The sequence below is a fragment of the Apis mellifera genome, linkage group LG9 (assembly GCF_003254395.2).
Source record: "Apis mellifera strain DH4 linkage group LG9, Amel_HAv3.1, whole genome shotgun sequence".
In the NCBI taxonomy this organism is placed as follows: Eukaryota; Metazoa; Arthropoda; class Insecta; order Hymenoptera; family Apidae; genus Apis; species Apis mellifera.
In genome coordinates, this window is record NC_037646.1 from 1809565 (window position 1) to 1827975 (window position 18411).

At 20.6% G+C, this 18411-nt stretch overlaps 1 protein-coding gene and 1 long non-coding RNA gene across 3 annotated transcripts in view; one reads left to right on the forward strand and one right to left on the reverse strand.

The window, feature by feature from the left end:
* Positions 1–1039, forward strand: part of LOC113218985 — a 28483-nt gene extending 27444 nt beyond the window's left edge. Inside the window, exon 3 of the long non-coding RNA XR_003305314.1 lies at positions 897–1039. This is a non-coding gene — a long non-coding RNA (uncharacterized LOC113218985). The remainder of the gene's footprint in view (positions 1–896) is intronic.
* Positions 1–18411, reverse strand: part of LOC412787 (protein TAPT1 homolog) — a 106979-nt gene that overhangs the window by 41692 nt on the left and 46876 nt on the right. The gene's annotated exons all lie outside the window — the stretch shown is intronic.

The window sequence follows — 18411 nt, forward strand, 5'->3', positions numbered from 1 at the left end:
TTTCATGGAAATGTGAATATAAAATCAATGTATTTAGAATCTATTTCATGCTCTAGTTGCAAAATATAAAGAATTCTTGTTCAATAACTTCATTTTCATTGAAAATTAACAAATAAACGAAACTATGTTATATAATCAAGGAATTCAGTAGTAGTAGTATTGTTATCAACAAAGATTATAAATGAATTAATTAAAATATATTTATTTTTGAGATTTTGATTTATTATTTAGTTTTATATTCTCTAACGTAGCTATATAAATAATAATAATAAAAAATAATATAATTTAATAACAATAACAATAAAAACAAAAAATTTAGAAAGATCATGTTATATGATTATAACTATTGAATTCATTAATCATTTTTATCGATGAACAAAGGCATGCTTACTTTTGAAACTTAAAACTTTTATCTTTTATAATTTTTGCAAGAAATTATCACTAATTTAATTTCTGCTTTATAGTCTCTCCTCGATTGTATTTTTTTTTTGAAATATTTTTTTTTTTATAAAGAAGTCTTTGTATTTGTAAAATATAATTAGATTTATTATATAAATCTTCTCTTGGTCTTTTATGACCATATTTAATAATTCTTTCTTTTTAGAATAATTTTCTATAATTTCGATTCTTTAAACATGTTTTTAAAAGATTGTTCTTTGTAAGATTATATTATGTGTTTTTATCATGGCATGTAGTAATAAAAATTCTCTTTGATCATTAGTTTTATTTCATTTTGTCTAGAGTTAGCCATTAACTTATGAATATAACTTTTATCTTAACTTATTTTCTATGTAATTTCAATTTCATTTTTTTAATGCATTTACTTAATCAACCATATTTCATTTTTCATTTCTTAAAGTTTTTAATATCCTTATCATTATGATATGTGTTTTCAGGATTGCCAAATGAGATTATAGAATTTGATGTCATTACCCTGATTAGGAAGGGAAAGCAAAGTTTAATGGAAAGCATGGAATTCATAATACTATGGATTTATATAATAATATTTATCATAATTATATATAGTTAATTATAACAGGTGAGTTATAAAAAAAATATAATTATAGTATAACTGCTTTTATACTGAATTTTTGTTAATAAAGTTCATTTTTTCAGAAAAATAATAGAGATATTTAAATGTTCCCATTTAAATTATCTTGTATAATATTGTGAATAATTATAAACTCAAAAATATATTTTGCACAATATTAAATAATAAATTTAAAATTTATATTTAATATTTCTTAATATTTAATATGATGAAAAGTATAAAAATTTTAATTTTTTTATTTTAGAAATCTGAAATTGTGCTTAAAGATATGAAGAAATGTTAATTTAATATTAAATTTTATTTTTAATACAAATACATTTTATGCATTTGTTTTTGTTCGTTAATAGTAGCTATATTTAAATTAAACTGTTTTTCATCACATGTTTCTATATTTTTAAGCAAATTTTAATCTAACATCAATATTTTTTTAATACTGATTTTTATAAGTATTTCGATTTAAATTTAATAAAAACTGTAATCTATTTTTTTACAAAACTAGAATCACATTGTAAATTAAAATCAACTCATTCTTTTGACTCATGAAAAAGCTTTAGTTTTTGATATTTCTCTTAACAGTTAACGAAAATATAGAATATTTTCGTCTTTTATTTTTCTTATAATTTTCAATTTTTCAATTTTTTTTTCAATCGATTATTCAAATCGATTATTTTTTATTTTTTTTTTATGTCATTCAAATTAAAATATATCAAGCAAAATAAGAAAATATTTCTTTACTTGAATTTGAAATTGTTTTTCACTATATTTGAACTTAACAAGCAGAATTATGAACAGTAATTGAGTTTATAAATATTCACAATTCTATAAGCCTATTATAATATTGAACAGCTAACTTTGCATAAATAAAAATAAAAAATTGTTTATATATAAAAATTTTTGCTAGCTACTTATAAATATATTCAAACATGATTAGTTTTAAGATAATAGAAACAAATAAAATTGTTATTATTCGCAACACTATTGATTATCCAAATAGATACAAAGCGAAACAACAAAAAAAAAAGTATTGCGTTGTGATTTAGACTAGTAATGCAATATGTTTATTTTACATTAATATTGTTGATTATCTTTTTCGTGAAACATGAATAATTTTATCGTGATAATGTAACTTACAGATTTCAGAACTGAATATTTATCTGATATATTAATATGCTACCTAATGCCCGCTTACGTGGTGCACCTGTACTAATAAATAAATATATAAGTATATAAGTAATATAGTTATATAAACATATTATATATACTATACTATATATTTATTGTTATGCATTAAATAATAGATCGAGCAAGAAAAATTTTTGAATGTGCTTATGTTGCAAGCAAAAGTGGAAAACAATAAAACTCGATAAGTTTGAAGAAAATTAAAAATTATTTTCATTTACAATGGATTATTGAAAAATATACCAATTAAAATTCATATTAATTTTTCTTTTATTCATTATAGTAGAATATTATAGTAATATAGCACTATTAGAATATTAATAAAACTATTGTAAAAAGAGATGGGAAAAAAAAGAATAGATAATATAGATAAAAGAAATAGAATGCAGAATAAAGATTAAAACAAGTGTTCTACAATCATGAATCAATTGATAAAAACTTGCCAGAAGGAAAACGAAATTTTTATAGCCTAAAATATGATGAAAAAGTAGCGCAACATAACAAATCAAATAAATTAGCAAAATTATAATTAAAAAAGTTGCTTTTAATATGTTTAATCATATTTGTGACAAATTTCTTATTGTGCATATTTGTTTTCTATATGTATTAGCATATCTGCTAAAACAGAACTATATCTTGCGTAAGAATAATTATTATTGTAATCCAAGCAATGGATTATGTATCTATAAATGATATTTATTTCCGATGCTTATCTTTTGTATGGCGAATATCATGAATCGCAAATATAATATTATGCAAAAGAATATTATTATAATTTAAAAACTAATCCATTTTTAGTTATACAATATTAATTTAATTTTATTGTGTTTAATTTATAAATGTAATTTAAAAAAAAATTATAGAATCCGCAAAGATAACTTTTCAATTATTGATTAAAGCTGCTGAAAGTTTCTTGCATGACTCGTGAAAGGAAAAAAAAGAAAAATGATTATTTTCCTAATCATACATGCAATAATATAACAGATGCAATAATATAACAATATAATGATTTGAAAAAATCAAGAAATATAGCACTATTTAAAAAAAACAATTTGAAGGAAAAAAAGTTTTTAAGAAATGAATTTTAAAGAAGAATTAAAAAAGATATCACAATATATATATATATATATATATATATATATATATATATATATATATATATATATATATATGATATTCAATCTCACAATATTTAATGTATATTTGATAATGTATATAATTTGATAAACGAATAAACATTTTATAGTGAAAATGATTATTTTCACTACTTCATTACTAAATTATAAAAAGAAATGTATAAATTTTTTTATTCAAAGAAAAAATATGAAATGATTAAAAATAAGAAGTATATATATTTTTAAAATCATAAACATTTTTGATTCATGTTTTCAAAATGTAATTATGTATTCAAAATGTTATTTTCAAAATAAAATTAATATATACATAATAACTGATAATTAAAAAAGAAATATTGTCATTAATTTTTCATTAATCGAAAGAATTATATGTTTAATATTCAAATTTCATGTATTCCGTAATCTTTATTATAATTAATATATTCAAACAATGATAAAAGAATTAAATGTTATGTAAACAGAATGATTCAAGATAAAGAATATTCTATCATAACAAAATCATAAAAATAAAATATCAATTTTCAATTCACAAATTTTTAAATATTATATTAGTTGTGGATCTCTAATAAAATGGTAAAAAAGCAAAAGAAAAATATAGTTTCAAATGAAAATAATTATTATACATTTGAAAATGGCACATAGAAACAAACTTTATAACAAATGAAAGATAAAGAATAACGAAATAGCAAAATTGAAATAATTTCAATAAAATAGATGCAAAAGTAGAATTTGTTCTGATTCAAATTCAAAAAATAATTAAATAACTAAAAACATTTTCAGAAATAAAGAATAATAATAATAAGAGAAAATAAAGGAAATTTGAAGGAAATCAAAAATCATTCGTGCAAATTAAAGAAACATTGAAATTACACTAGAACAATTTTTTTTTTTTGACAATGAAATAATAGAGATTTCTTGTCAAGAAAAAGAATGTAGAAGAAAAATTAAAAAAAATTAAGAATCAATTATGAATCAATCGATGGAAACTATGAAGAAATGAATGTTTATATTATTCAATCAAGTTGAATCATTTTTGACCCATGCTGATGATAATGATGTAAATGATATTTAATATCTACATCTTAGATATAGTTCAAAAGTGACCCAAATTAGCCATTTTCAAGGATTAATCACTATGGATGTAACTGCTAAATTGAGCTTAGTATAAATATTGACCATAAAAATTGTTTCCATTATCCAAAATTCCATTATCATCATGTTCAATCATATCACGTATATAATTATTATTTGTTATTCTAATAATCTTCTTTTTTCTAAATTGATAACAAAAAAGATAAAATATATAGTTTAAATCACATTTACATAATTATATTATTTTCAAATTCAGAGAAATTTAAAATCTTAATTTCTGAGACTAATAAGTTCAAAAAAACTTTCATTTCTCTTTTTTTTTTATTTTCTTGATAAAAACATTTGTATTCTTCCAAATTTCTATTGAGATATTTCATAATATATAAAATATATTTCAGAAGTTGAGTATATCAAAAAACAACGAAAAATATTCATTAAAGATATATGCTATATAAATTCGTTTATATAATAACATATATGTTTAATGAACATTTATTTAAATATTAAATTTAAATATTTCATTTATGAGATATAATTTTATAAATAGAATAAAATAATCATTCTGTTTAAAATATAATAAAATATAGTAAGAAATACAAATAACTACGTATATGAATGTTCCTCATAATTAAATAGTTATATAATTTTTAAATGATTGCTATTTTTAAATAAATAAATTAAACATGAAAGTTCTATTGTATGAATTGAATTTATTGCGTCTTTTGGATTTAAATCCATTAGATTCTATATTTTTATTTCCATAGATTAATTCCATAGATAGATATGCACAAGTATTTGAAAAATTAAATATACAATATGGTGTTCAAAAATCATTTTTCTTAGAAGATAATGATGATAATATCAATATTAATAGGGGAATGATGTTGCTGTGTAGTCCAAAATTTTTTAATAATAGCATTTCAATTTTAAAATATGATTTCAATAGCAATGAACATTTTTTTTTTTTAGTAATGCCTTAATGAAAAGATTAAAGCGTTAATAAATCAAAAACAATATTGAACAATTGAAGAAGAAAATTTGAATCGAAATATGGAAGTAAAAAGCTAAGATATTTTAACAAAAATCAGAAAATGTTTTCCAAAAAAGTCTTCGAATTATATATTTCTTTAAATAAAATTTTAATGAAATATTTTTTAAATTATTATTATTGCAAATTATACACCACTTAATAAAATTTATCACAAATAAAGATTGTGCTTCAAAAATAGGACATATTTTTATACAAAAAGTTTTTCTATTGTTTTTTAATTAAATGATCACATATTATGATATTTCATTACATATTTCAATAAAAATATAATAAATTTAAATTCAAATTAAATGATTTTCTATTTCTATTTTATTTATTTTCAAAATATATAATTAATTTTATTTCAATATGTTCAATATATTATTTCTATTTTAATAATTGCAATTGCTTCATTGCAATATTAACATGAAATATGTACTTGTTTCTATTTTAAAATCATTGTAACAATAGATTATTTGAATTAAACTCCAATGCATCGATTTATTCAAATTTCTTTCTACAATAATTTTTGGTACATTTAATTTTAATAATATAATTTCATAATCTTTATGGATATTATCATGACTTAATTTTCGATATATACATTTAATCTTCTTTTTTTTGGATATCTTGATAGTAATAATTTATAACAATTTAACAATTTGATGCTAGTCCAAACGACTCTTTTTACATTTCAGTTCTTTTCATTTGCTTATAAAAGCATTGCAATTAATTGTAGGATCAAATATTTAATAAAAATGTATAGCAAGTGAAATATAAATACAATGTTTAATTTTATAATTTTATTTGAAAACGATTCACAAATTCTTTCCAACATTGATAGTTCCATCAGTTGCTATGATTCTATAATTTTATTTGAAGACGATTCATGAATTCCTATTTCATTGATGATTTTATCAATAATTAGTAATTTTGTAATTTTATTTGAAGATTTACGAATTCTACATTTTATCTTACTATTGACGATGATCAATAACTAATATAATAAATGAAAAATATGAAAAATATCTTTTGTCATAAAGTTATTTCATACAAATTTAATAACTTTACAACATCATCAAAATAATTATGATGTGTTGGGAAAAATCAACAAATATGTTTTTTCAAAAATTGATATTTTCTTAGCATGATATTGCTCTATTGATGTTCAATTAGATAATTTGCGGGTATTGATCATTATCATTACTCATGCATTATATAGAAATTATCATTTATGATGAAATTAGAAAAATTCTTGCACACAATTGATTTTAAAAATAATCATTACTATTCATGCACAGAGATTATCACTTATGATGAAATTAGAAAAATTTTTGCACACAATTGACTCCAAAGATGATCATTATCACTATTCATGCACAGAGACTATAACTTATGATGAAATTAGAAAAATTTTTACATACACATAGTTGACTCTAAAGATGATCATTATCAGTATTTATGCATTATATATAAATGCTATTGAATATAATATAATATGTATGCATTTGTAAAATGAACTTTGAAAAAAATTATATGGAAACGAAAAACTTAAATGGCAAATGAAAAAGAAATTCTTTTTATAAATTTGAGAATTGTAAATCAGGATTATACAAAAGTGTGCAATAATAAGTATGATAAAAATGAATAAGAAAATTATTTCATATTATTCACTATTTCACAAATCACAATTAAATGTGATTTGTATAAATTGTGACATATTTGTAAAAATGATTCTATTCAATTCTGTACAATTATATATAATTTATGCTATAAATAATATAATATAAATATAATTTCTTTCTAAACATACAATCGATTTAATTCATGTGATATTGTAATAAATAAATATAATTTTTTTTTAAATTATTTTATCTAATATATACAATTACGAAAATCTATATATATATATATATATATATATATATATATATATTTATATCTCACTATATAGTTTAATTCAATTATATATTCAATTTTTTCAAATCCACAATTTTAATAAATGGTCACCAATCAATTTTATTATTTTATAATAAGTAAATAGATAATTGAGATTGTATGTTTATGATTCTAAATATATAAAATATAGAAAATTACAACAAAAATTATAATAATCGAAAATTTTTTTCTCTACTATTTGTAAAAATGTAATTTCATTTTATTAGAATAAATATAGTTAAAAATTTTAAATTCATTTTAATATTAGTAATAAATTTTTTATCTATTATAAACTTTATAAGTGATTTCACACTGAAAAATTCAATGAATTTAAATTCAAAATCATGTTATCATATAATAATTATGTCATGTAATGTAATTCATCTATTCAAATATTTATCATTTAAAACTTTTCTTTAAATTAAATAAATAAATAATTCCATTATGCATAAACTCATAAAATGGAACAAATCTTGTAATATATTCTTTAAAAATTTAGTATCATCATTAATAGATCCATTAGCTATATTAGTAAAATTTCATTAATTTCATATTCAAATAAATAATTTTAATATTATAAATTTCTATTAAAAATTATTTTCTAATACATAGTTTTTTATTTAGTTTGTGTATATATATTATATACATTAAAAAATTCAGCATGCGCAAACATTGCTTCATTGATAAATAAAATATATTTGCTATAATATAATGTAATATAATATAATACATATATTTCTATCTTTTTAAAATTTTTCATGCATTATATTATAAAAATTTTGAATTTTTATAATATGGATAAAAGTAAATGTTAATGTAAAAATAATAGAATTTTTGCTCTATTATTGTAAAAATATGTTTAATATTTATTAAATTACAACAAATATACAATAAGTTGTGGAAGAGTTTACAATTAAAAATATTCACATTTCCTGTTTTATATTACTTTTCTTCAAGATTAAATCATTGTTAATTTAATATAATAAAAACATTTTTATTATATTACATTTATTATATTACATTATTATTAACATTTTATTTAATAATATCTTACAAGTAGAAAAGTTGCTGCTGAAATATTATGCAAGAAATAAAAGAAATAAACTTCAGAACAACTTCCATCTTTTGAAATATTATTGAATATTAATATTATTTTTAATTTTTATAATAATATATATCACAAACAGAATCCAAAAAAAATTTTTAGTAGGTGATTGATATATCTTAAAATAAATAATCTCCAATAAATATTCTTCATTAATATAAAGTAATGGAGTGTAAATTTCCCTGCTCAAATTATATATAATAATAACAATTATAACTAAATATAATATTTTTTGCAAACACATTTTTATAAACAAAACTTCAATATTTTTTTATAAATTTAATAATATTTTTAAATTAATTGGAAGAAGAAAAATTTGATGAGAAATAAATTAAAAGATGAATTTCAAAAATTGAATTTTAGACAAGACTTGATGATTAAGAAAAATTCTACAATAAAAAAATTAGATTAAAAAGTTTGTCTAATACAAGATGCATAAAAAATTTAGATTGTAATATTACTTTAAATTGTAACAATAACATTTTCATAAATCATTTAGATAAATGATTAAATAAATATATAATAATTAAATAAATATAAAATAAAATAATTAAATAAATATATTCAGTTGTTAATTGTTAATTCATTAAAAAATATCATTCAATCTTTATTTCTCACATTTTTCTCACATTGGCGATACCAAATATTATTGAGTCGTTATATATTATAATCAATAATTACCACTAATTATATGATTCAAAAATAAATTTTCGGAAATCAAAAATTTAAAATTTTAACGTTAATTTTAATGTGAAATTTCTTGTTAAAATACTCAAGAATATGATAATAAACTGAATTCTTAGTTTTTCAATGGTTTGAATAACATTCTTAATAGTCGTCTCGTCTTTGAAAAACGGGAAGAAATCTGAAAGATTTAGATTATTATCATATTATCATAAATCCAAAAAATATTATTAAAATTGAACACTTTGTTTTATGCTCAAATCACTATTTGTGAAGACCCTTGTAACCAAGTCAACAATAATTCTATATTGATTAAAAATTGTCATAGGATGATAGTGAGAATTTACATTAATTAATTCAAAAACAAAGCAATTCCAATAGAAACAATCACAGTCACTAAAATTCAAAAAGACCTAATAAATTCGATGAAAAGTAGGAGTTGATTGTTTTTTTCTAAAATTATAAAAATTGTACAAAGAATTATGTTTGTTTATTACGTAATAAACAATTAATGTTAAAATTTTTATTACATTAAGATAATTCAATTAAAAACATAATTGAAATTTAAAAGAAATTTGAATTTGATCTTAAAGTAGATAGACCAAAACAAGGATATGACATCACTAACGAAATATAGCTTTGCCATTTTTTGAAAATTCTTCTAGAAATAGTTACATCATAAAAATGGAAGAATAATTAATTATAAATTTAAGCACTATCTTAGAAATGATATTTAATCATGTAATTGATATGAAATAATTAAATAATTTCTATCTACAAGTAAGGAATATATCTAAAATTAAACGTTACATAAAATATTTTATCATGATTGTGATATTTTAAAAAATTCTATCATAAATTTTATTGGCCAGTTTTTAAAAAAAAGCACAAGAAGCTCGTGATAAAGATTCTTGAAAATATTGAAAAAAATATCATGAATTGGAATAAATATAAATTTATTCACAATACAAATTCAATTCGAATAACAAACAATAATTAATAGAAAATCCAAGAATTTGTAGAATTGGAAATTAATTGTTTAAAATTTCATATTTACATATATCGCAATAATATTCATTAACGAAAATAAATGATAAAGATAATAATTAATTCTTTATATAAATGTATATTTTTATAGAAAACAAATAAATTAATGGAATCAAGTATTTTTTACATAATGCTTTGCACAAAATATTACAACTAGAAGTGGAACATTTAAAATTTTTTTTTTGTAAATTTCTTTTTAAAAAACTTATTTCATTATATTAATTGTTAAAAAATGTTGAAATTGAATTCTTTTTTCTATTAATTTGTTTATTCCATGTTACGTGAGAAAAGAAGTTTTGCATAAAATATTTTTAAATTTTTGCTAACTTTTATATACAAAATTTCATTTTAGAAGCAAAATTCTTTTATGATGATCATTTTTCATGTTTGATCGAATTTTTGAATTGAATGATAATAGAATAATAGTAGCAATATATTGCAATATATTGAATCAAGAGATGAATAAAATTTATATTTTATTTTCTTTTATTCTCGAAGAAAACAAGAGAAAACACAGGAGAAATGAGCGACAATGATCGATCGAGTAACAATATTTTTTAGAAAAGAATAAAATGATATGTCACTCTGTCATTAAATGATTATAAACGGATGTAAAGATTTATGGCTTCGTGCTTTCACAAATCTCTCTGCTTTATAAACAACTTCAAACAAAGAGAGATGAAGATTTCAAATCAGACAATTATTTACTTTAAAGAAGCAATATTATATATTATATATTATATTCTGCAATATCTGTACAAATGTTTTGAATATTTAATTTGTAATTTATAAAGATTTTGTAGATAATTTTTTGCTAAAATTTTAAGAAAATTTTTTTCATATTATATCATTTAAATATCCTTATAATATTTTTATTTCAGGATATCATTGTCTGACATAAATCTTTATAAAATTAAATATATAAAATTAATTTTCGTTTGATACATTATTTGCATTTGCTTCTGAATTATTATCTTCTATAAGTAGCAGTATTTGTATGTTGAATTAATTGTAACTTATTATCATAGGTAACCTGTCTATTGTCTAATTTTTCTTTTAAAAATAATATTTTTATCTGTTATTTCATTTGTTAAATATGATTTTTTTAGAATTTCTCATTTTAAGAATTATATGATAATTATAAAAACGTATTATGATCTTGATTCTTTAAATCATTTTTTCTTGAACAAATTTATTGAAAACTAATAATATGATATATAATATGAAAGTTTCATGATTCATGATTTGTAAACATATTTGATAAATTGTTGCAAAAAAAAAATAGATCAAAATATGTAATTGAAATAATCAAAATATATAAAATGAAATAATTCAGTTATTTATCTTTTATATAAAATATGCAAAGCATATGCAATATGAAAAAATATGCATTTACACAGTTTAGTTATTATATATCATTTTATTATTATTCTTACTTATATATCAGTAACTTGATGGAAAGAATGTCAATATTTTTAACACAAAAATGTGAGTTAAATTCAATTGAAAAAAATTGAAGAGTTATTTATAAGTAATCAATTGAATTGATAATATAAAACAGCTGAAACCGAAAGTTATATAGAACTTCCTATTAATAATATGATATTAAAACAATAAAAAAATGTAAAAAAAAAAATAAATAAATAATAATAAATAAATGTCAAAAAAACATTTGCTTGTTTAGAAGAATAAATAAACAAATTCTATAAATTTCATAGTCTCTAAAAAATACAAAATTTTTTCAAAAAGAAATTTTGAATATTACATTGACAAAAAATAATAGATTGTAATAGATCGTATCTTAAATAATAAAATTATATTAAAATGTATAAAAATGTATAAAAATATATATTTGATCAACTCATTTTCGATATAAAAATCAAATATAAAACATAGAAATTGAAAGAGAAAAGAAAATTATTCGTATATCATTTGTTATACAACCTTAGAGCGTCAGAGAATTCAGATGTTCTTGGTAATAAATTATTAGAACTTTAACTATTAGAATAAAAATATAATTGATTATATCACATAAGCTACATCAGTTTATGATTTAATTAATGATTTAAATAATTATAAATTATTTTATTAGTTTGATTAATTCAATTACGTAAAAATAAGCGACATTTTAAAAATGAAGAAAAATTAACTAATGCGTATATCTATGTTTGAAATATAGCATAAAAATGATTTAAATAAATATGTAATGGATAACTAGTGAAAAGAAATAGATAAGATCGTACGTGAAACAAACTATGAGCTGATTAATCATATCAATTATATCATAATTGCTTATTATAGTTTCATATTGATTATCTACCGTGTAATTTAGTAAGACAATTATAATAAATTATTGTATTGAAAATTGGACAAAGATCATCAAAAATCTTTTAAATTGAAAATCGTCAATAATTATAATATTCTAAAAAAAAGATACTATCGCGAACTTAACAATTTAGAAGAAGAAAAAATTAGAATAATGATTCCAGGAAAAAAAAATAGTTAAAAAGATAAAAATTGAAAAGATAACAATTCAAAGTAAAATAAAAAATATAACTAATAACAGAAAAAAAAAATTATATTATCAATAAGAAACACATCAGAATGAAGAACAATAATTTTTTGCTTAATTGACTCTCTAATTATTTCAAATAAATTATGCAAAACACAGAAATTTCAAAACAATATCAAAATTTCCAGATTATATTTCTATGATGGATTTATTCGTTGCAAACAAATAATATATTTTTAATATAGACATTAAGTAAATCTATCATAAAATGGATAATTAAAATTTAATTCATATTTATTAAAAAATTTCAGAAATCAAAATAAATCATACATCAAAACAATATTCTCTCGTAAAGATTGGATGAAAATATGTCAAATAAAAGCTTCGTGACATTTGTCCATGAATTATATAAGAAAAATTGCATTTGTTTAGTGTAAAGGAATATCAAAAAATACTGAATGTAAATGCAGAGAATTTCTTTAAAAAATGATTTATTCTAATAAATAGATATAAAAATCACAATATAAAAGAATCACTAAAACGATTGAGAATAAGAATAGATCAAATAATAAAGTCCTGTAAAAATTAAATATTTTGTATAAAGAACTTCGTGATATTCATTGATAAATTATTTGTGATAAACTACATGATTGTCAATATTATCAAAATGGAAAAAAGCATAGAAGAACATTAAGAGAATGCTGAATATTAATGCGCCTACTATAGAGAATCCCTCGAGATATTTAAAAGATAGATAGCAAGAATAGCATCGATAAAAAAAAAGGTAAAAGAAATAAAAAAATTTTCCAGAATAGCAATACATTAAAAGAGAACCTTGCAAATCATTTACGATGATAAAATTTCAAGACAGAATAAGAATAGACAAATAGAATCATGCAAATCATTTACGATGATGAATAGGATTAGACCAATAGAACCTCGCATCATCTAAGATATTGAAACTTCAAGACAGAATGGGAATGAACAAATAAAAGCTAGCAAATCATCAACAATATAATGTACAATCAAAGTATAATAGAAATATATCAATAAAATCTCGCAAATCATTTCTGATGTTGAATAGGAGTAGACCAATTGAACTTCATAAATCATCTACGATGACGAAACTTCAAGACAAAATAAGAATAGACTAATAAAACCTCGCAAATCATTTACGATGTTAATTCAATATACAATAGGAAGAGATCAATAGATCCTCGCAAATCATTTACGATGATGAATAGGACTAGATCAAGAATCACATCATCTACGACGTTGAATCTTCAAGATACAATAGGAACAGACTAATAAAACCTCGCAAATCATTAATAATGTTGATTCAAAGTATAATAGAAATAGATCAATAAAATCTTGCAAATCATCTACTATGTTAAATTTGCAAAACAGAATAGCAATAAATTAATAAAACCTCGCAAATCATTTATAATGTTGAATAGAACTAGACCAATAGAACCTCGCATTATCTACGATATTGAAACATCAAGACATAATGGAAATGAACAAATAAAACCTTGCAAATCATTTACGATATTCATTCAATATACAATAGGAAAAGATCAATAGATTCTCGCAAATCATTCAATCATTTACATTTGATGAATAGAACTAGACCAATAGAACCTGGCATCATCTACGATGTTGAATTTTCAAGATACAATAGGATATAATATCTATCTATCTATAATAGAATCTCGCAAATCATCAATAATGTTGATTCAAAGTATAACAGAAATAGGTAGTATAACAGAAAGAGATCAATAAAATGTCGTAAATCATCTACTACATTAAAATTGCAAGACAGAATAGGAATAGATTAATAAAACCTCGCAAATCATTTACGATGTCGAATAGGAACAGACCAATAGAACATCGCATCATCTATGATGTTGAAACATCAAGACAGAATGGGAATACACAAATAGAAACTCGCAAATCATTTATTATGTTGAAATTTCAAGAGAGAATAGGAATGGACCTCGAAATAAAACCTCGCAAGTCATTTACAATCATTTGATTCAATATATAATAGGAAAAGATCAATAAAATCTCGCAAATCATTTACGATGTTGAATGAGACTAGATAAATAGAACCTCGCATCATCTACGATGTTGAAACAACAAGACAGAATGGGAATGGACCAGTAGAACATCGCAAATCATCTACGATATAGGAACTTCAAGATAAAACAGAAATAGATCAATGAAACCTCGTAAATCATCTACGATGTTGAATCTTCAAGACAAAGTGGGAATGGACAAATAAAACCTTGCTCATTTACGATGTTCATTCAATATACTCAATAGGAAAAGATCAATAGATCCTCGCAAATTATTTACGATGATGAATAGGACTAGACCAATAGAACCTGGCATCATCTACGATGTTGAATTTTCAAGACACAATAGAATTAGACTAATAAAACCTCGCAAATCATTAATAATATTGATTCAAAGTATAATAGACATAGATCAATAAAATCTTGCAAATCATTTACTATGTTAAATTTGTAAGATAGAATAGGAGTAGACTAATAAAACCTCGCAAATCATTTATGATGTTAAATAGAACTAGACCAATAGAACCTCGCATCATTTACGAGATTGAAACTTCAAGATACAACAGGATTAGACTAATAGAATCTCGTAAATCATTTACGATGTTGATTCAAAATACAATTGGACTAGATCAATAGAATCTCGCATCATCTACGATATTGAATCTTCACAATACAATAGGATTAGACTAATAGGAAGACAGAATGCGAATGGGCAAATAGAACCTCGCAATGTTATATAATGTTGATATTATACGATGTTGATATATACAAGGTATAATAGAAATATATCAATATAATCTCGAATAATAATGGACAAGTAGAACCTCGCAAATCATTTGTTATGTTGAGACTTCATGATTGTCGATAGGTGCATGAGAATACTGAATATAAATACGATTTCTATAATCTTTCTAATTCTAAAATCTTCTATCTAAATCTACTTCTAAAATCTTTCATAATTCTATATGAAACATTTCATAATTAATGAGAAGATAATCAAAATGGAATATTATATTGGCTAGAAGTGAATTTCTTATAAACTGAAATCAGAGATTTACATATTGCTGAATATGACTGTATAAAACTTTCTACTTAAAACAATAAAATAAATATCAAAAAAATGGCTTTTTGTTTATTCAAGAGAACAAAAGAAGGCGATAATATATTCCATCCCGAATATTAACAGAATTTATGAGATTTAATTAATAATAGAATTGTAATTAAAAGTTTTTAAAATATTACGAATAGAAATAAACATTTATGTTTTTAGAATTTTTATTTATTTTTTTTTATGGTTCATAATCAAAAATTTCAAATGATTTGAATTGAAAAGATGTGAAAATTGGGTTTTCTAAAAATTAATTAAAAGATAATTTGTAATAGTTTTTTTTTTTGTGAAGTCTTCACGTTTCCTTTACAGAAGAAAATTTTTGTATTCTCATATCCATATATTATTTCAATCAATCAAGGAATATAAAACAATAAAATACAATATTCTAGATAGGATAATTATAATAATAATATCCTCTCTTGAGGATAATTATATCCTCAAAGAGAATCCTTAATTTGTGAATTAATATTTTTTCAAATAATTAATGACAATTAAAGATATGTTACAGATACAAGGTCGCGTGGTCGTAATCGTTAAAGTATCTTTAATTTGAGAATTAATATTTCTTTTAATCAATCATTGGACAAATAAAAAGTGTCACAAAACGTGATCGTGTAAGATTGTATAGTCATGATCATCAAATCATATCTCTAGTTTGTGAATTAATACTTTTTCGACAGTCAATTAGATAAGTTCCAAGCACAATATAGTAATCGAAATCTTCAAAATGTCTTTATTTGCAAATTAATATTTTTTAGAGGGTAAGTAATCAACAGATACTAATAAAGAACATGCTATAGACATAAGATTAAAATGGTCCTAATTCTAATTTGCAAATTAATAGCTTTTTGATAATCAATTAAGTATAAGCTCCATAACCTGTTAATCGAGATCTTCAAAATGTCTCTATTTACAAATTAATATTTTTTTGAAGATAATCAATACTAATAAAGAACATGCTATAGGCACAAGATTAAAATGGTCCTGATCTTCAAAATGTTCCTGATTTGTTTGAATTAATATTTTTTAGAGATTAAGTAATTAATAAACATCAATGAAGAATATACTATAGATACAAGATTGAAATAGTAGAATAGAATTTTGATTTTTTAAAATGTTCCTGATTTTTTTTAATTAATATTCTTTTGAGTAACCAATCAATGAACATCAATTATATGTAAATTGCCAAAATCCATAAAATGTCTCTAATTTGTAAATTAATGAATAATTTTTTTCAAAATACCCAATTAAGGATATAGTATATATTACAACCATAAAATTTTCAAAGTACTTCTGGTTTACAAATTAACTTTTATAATTTTTTAGAAGGATAATACTAGTAGATACTAATTATAGATATAAACTTGAATGGTTGAGATCTTCATAAATTGATTATAAATAGATTATATTGTACAATATTTAAAGAATTATAATAAATGTTATAGAAAAAGTATTCCTTTATAATCCTTTATAATAAACTTATTATATTAGAGCACAAAATAGGCTATATGTTCATAGCTTTAGAAAATAAGAAATATGTGCTTCTTAGAATGATACTATGAGATGGAATTAAAATGTGCAAAACAAAAAATTGATAATGAACAAATTGTTAAAACATTGTGTAATATTTGAAGATAGTACGATAAAAAAATTCGAGAAAAGACTAGAGAAAATTCGATTAAAAGACTATGATAGAATTCTCATAATGTATTCATAAGAATAAAAAAAAAAATAATAATATTATGATATAATAATAATATATGATTAATAATAATAATTAAAAAATAATAATAATAATATAATGCATTTAGTGAAATCATGAAATAATGTTAATCAATTTAATGAAATAAAGAAACTGCCGAATTCGTAAAAGCAATAATAAATTAGAAACCAAGATAATTATAAGCTGATAATTATAAAATACAGAAAATATCAAAATATACGAAATATCATTTCAACTATTAATAGAAAATGCTGATAAATTTAATAACTAGCTTGTAATACATCTGACATTATTTATTTGTAAGACAAAAGTAACTATCAAGTTGGAAAGTTTTGAATCTTGAAAATTAATTATTGATTAATAATTTAACTTGAATCTTTTCATCATATGATATAAATACATACATAAGTCAAATTCTATGAAAATATTTGTGTAAAACATTCCAGTGTGTGACCAAGATGATTTCTCAAAAAGATTCTCGTTCTAATTTTTTTAAGATTGCAAATAGATAATATTATTAAAAAATAAATTTATATAATTTTATTGTTATTATCGCATGAAGAGATTGCTAGAAAATCTATTATCTACAATTTTAGTAGAAATTCAATAAAAGATTATATTTATATGCTTGCTGTAGTATTATTGCTAGTAAATTGGCATTACTTTACCAACATTCATTCAAAATTAGACTGACAAATTCAAATGTTTCGATATCAAAAATATTT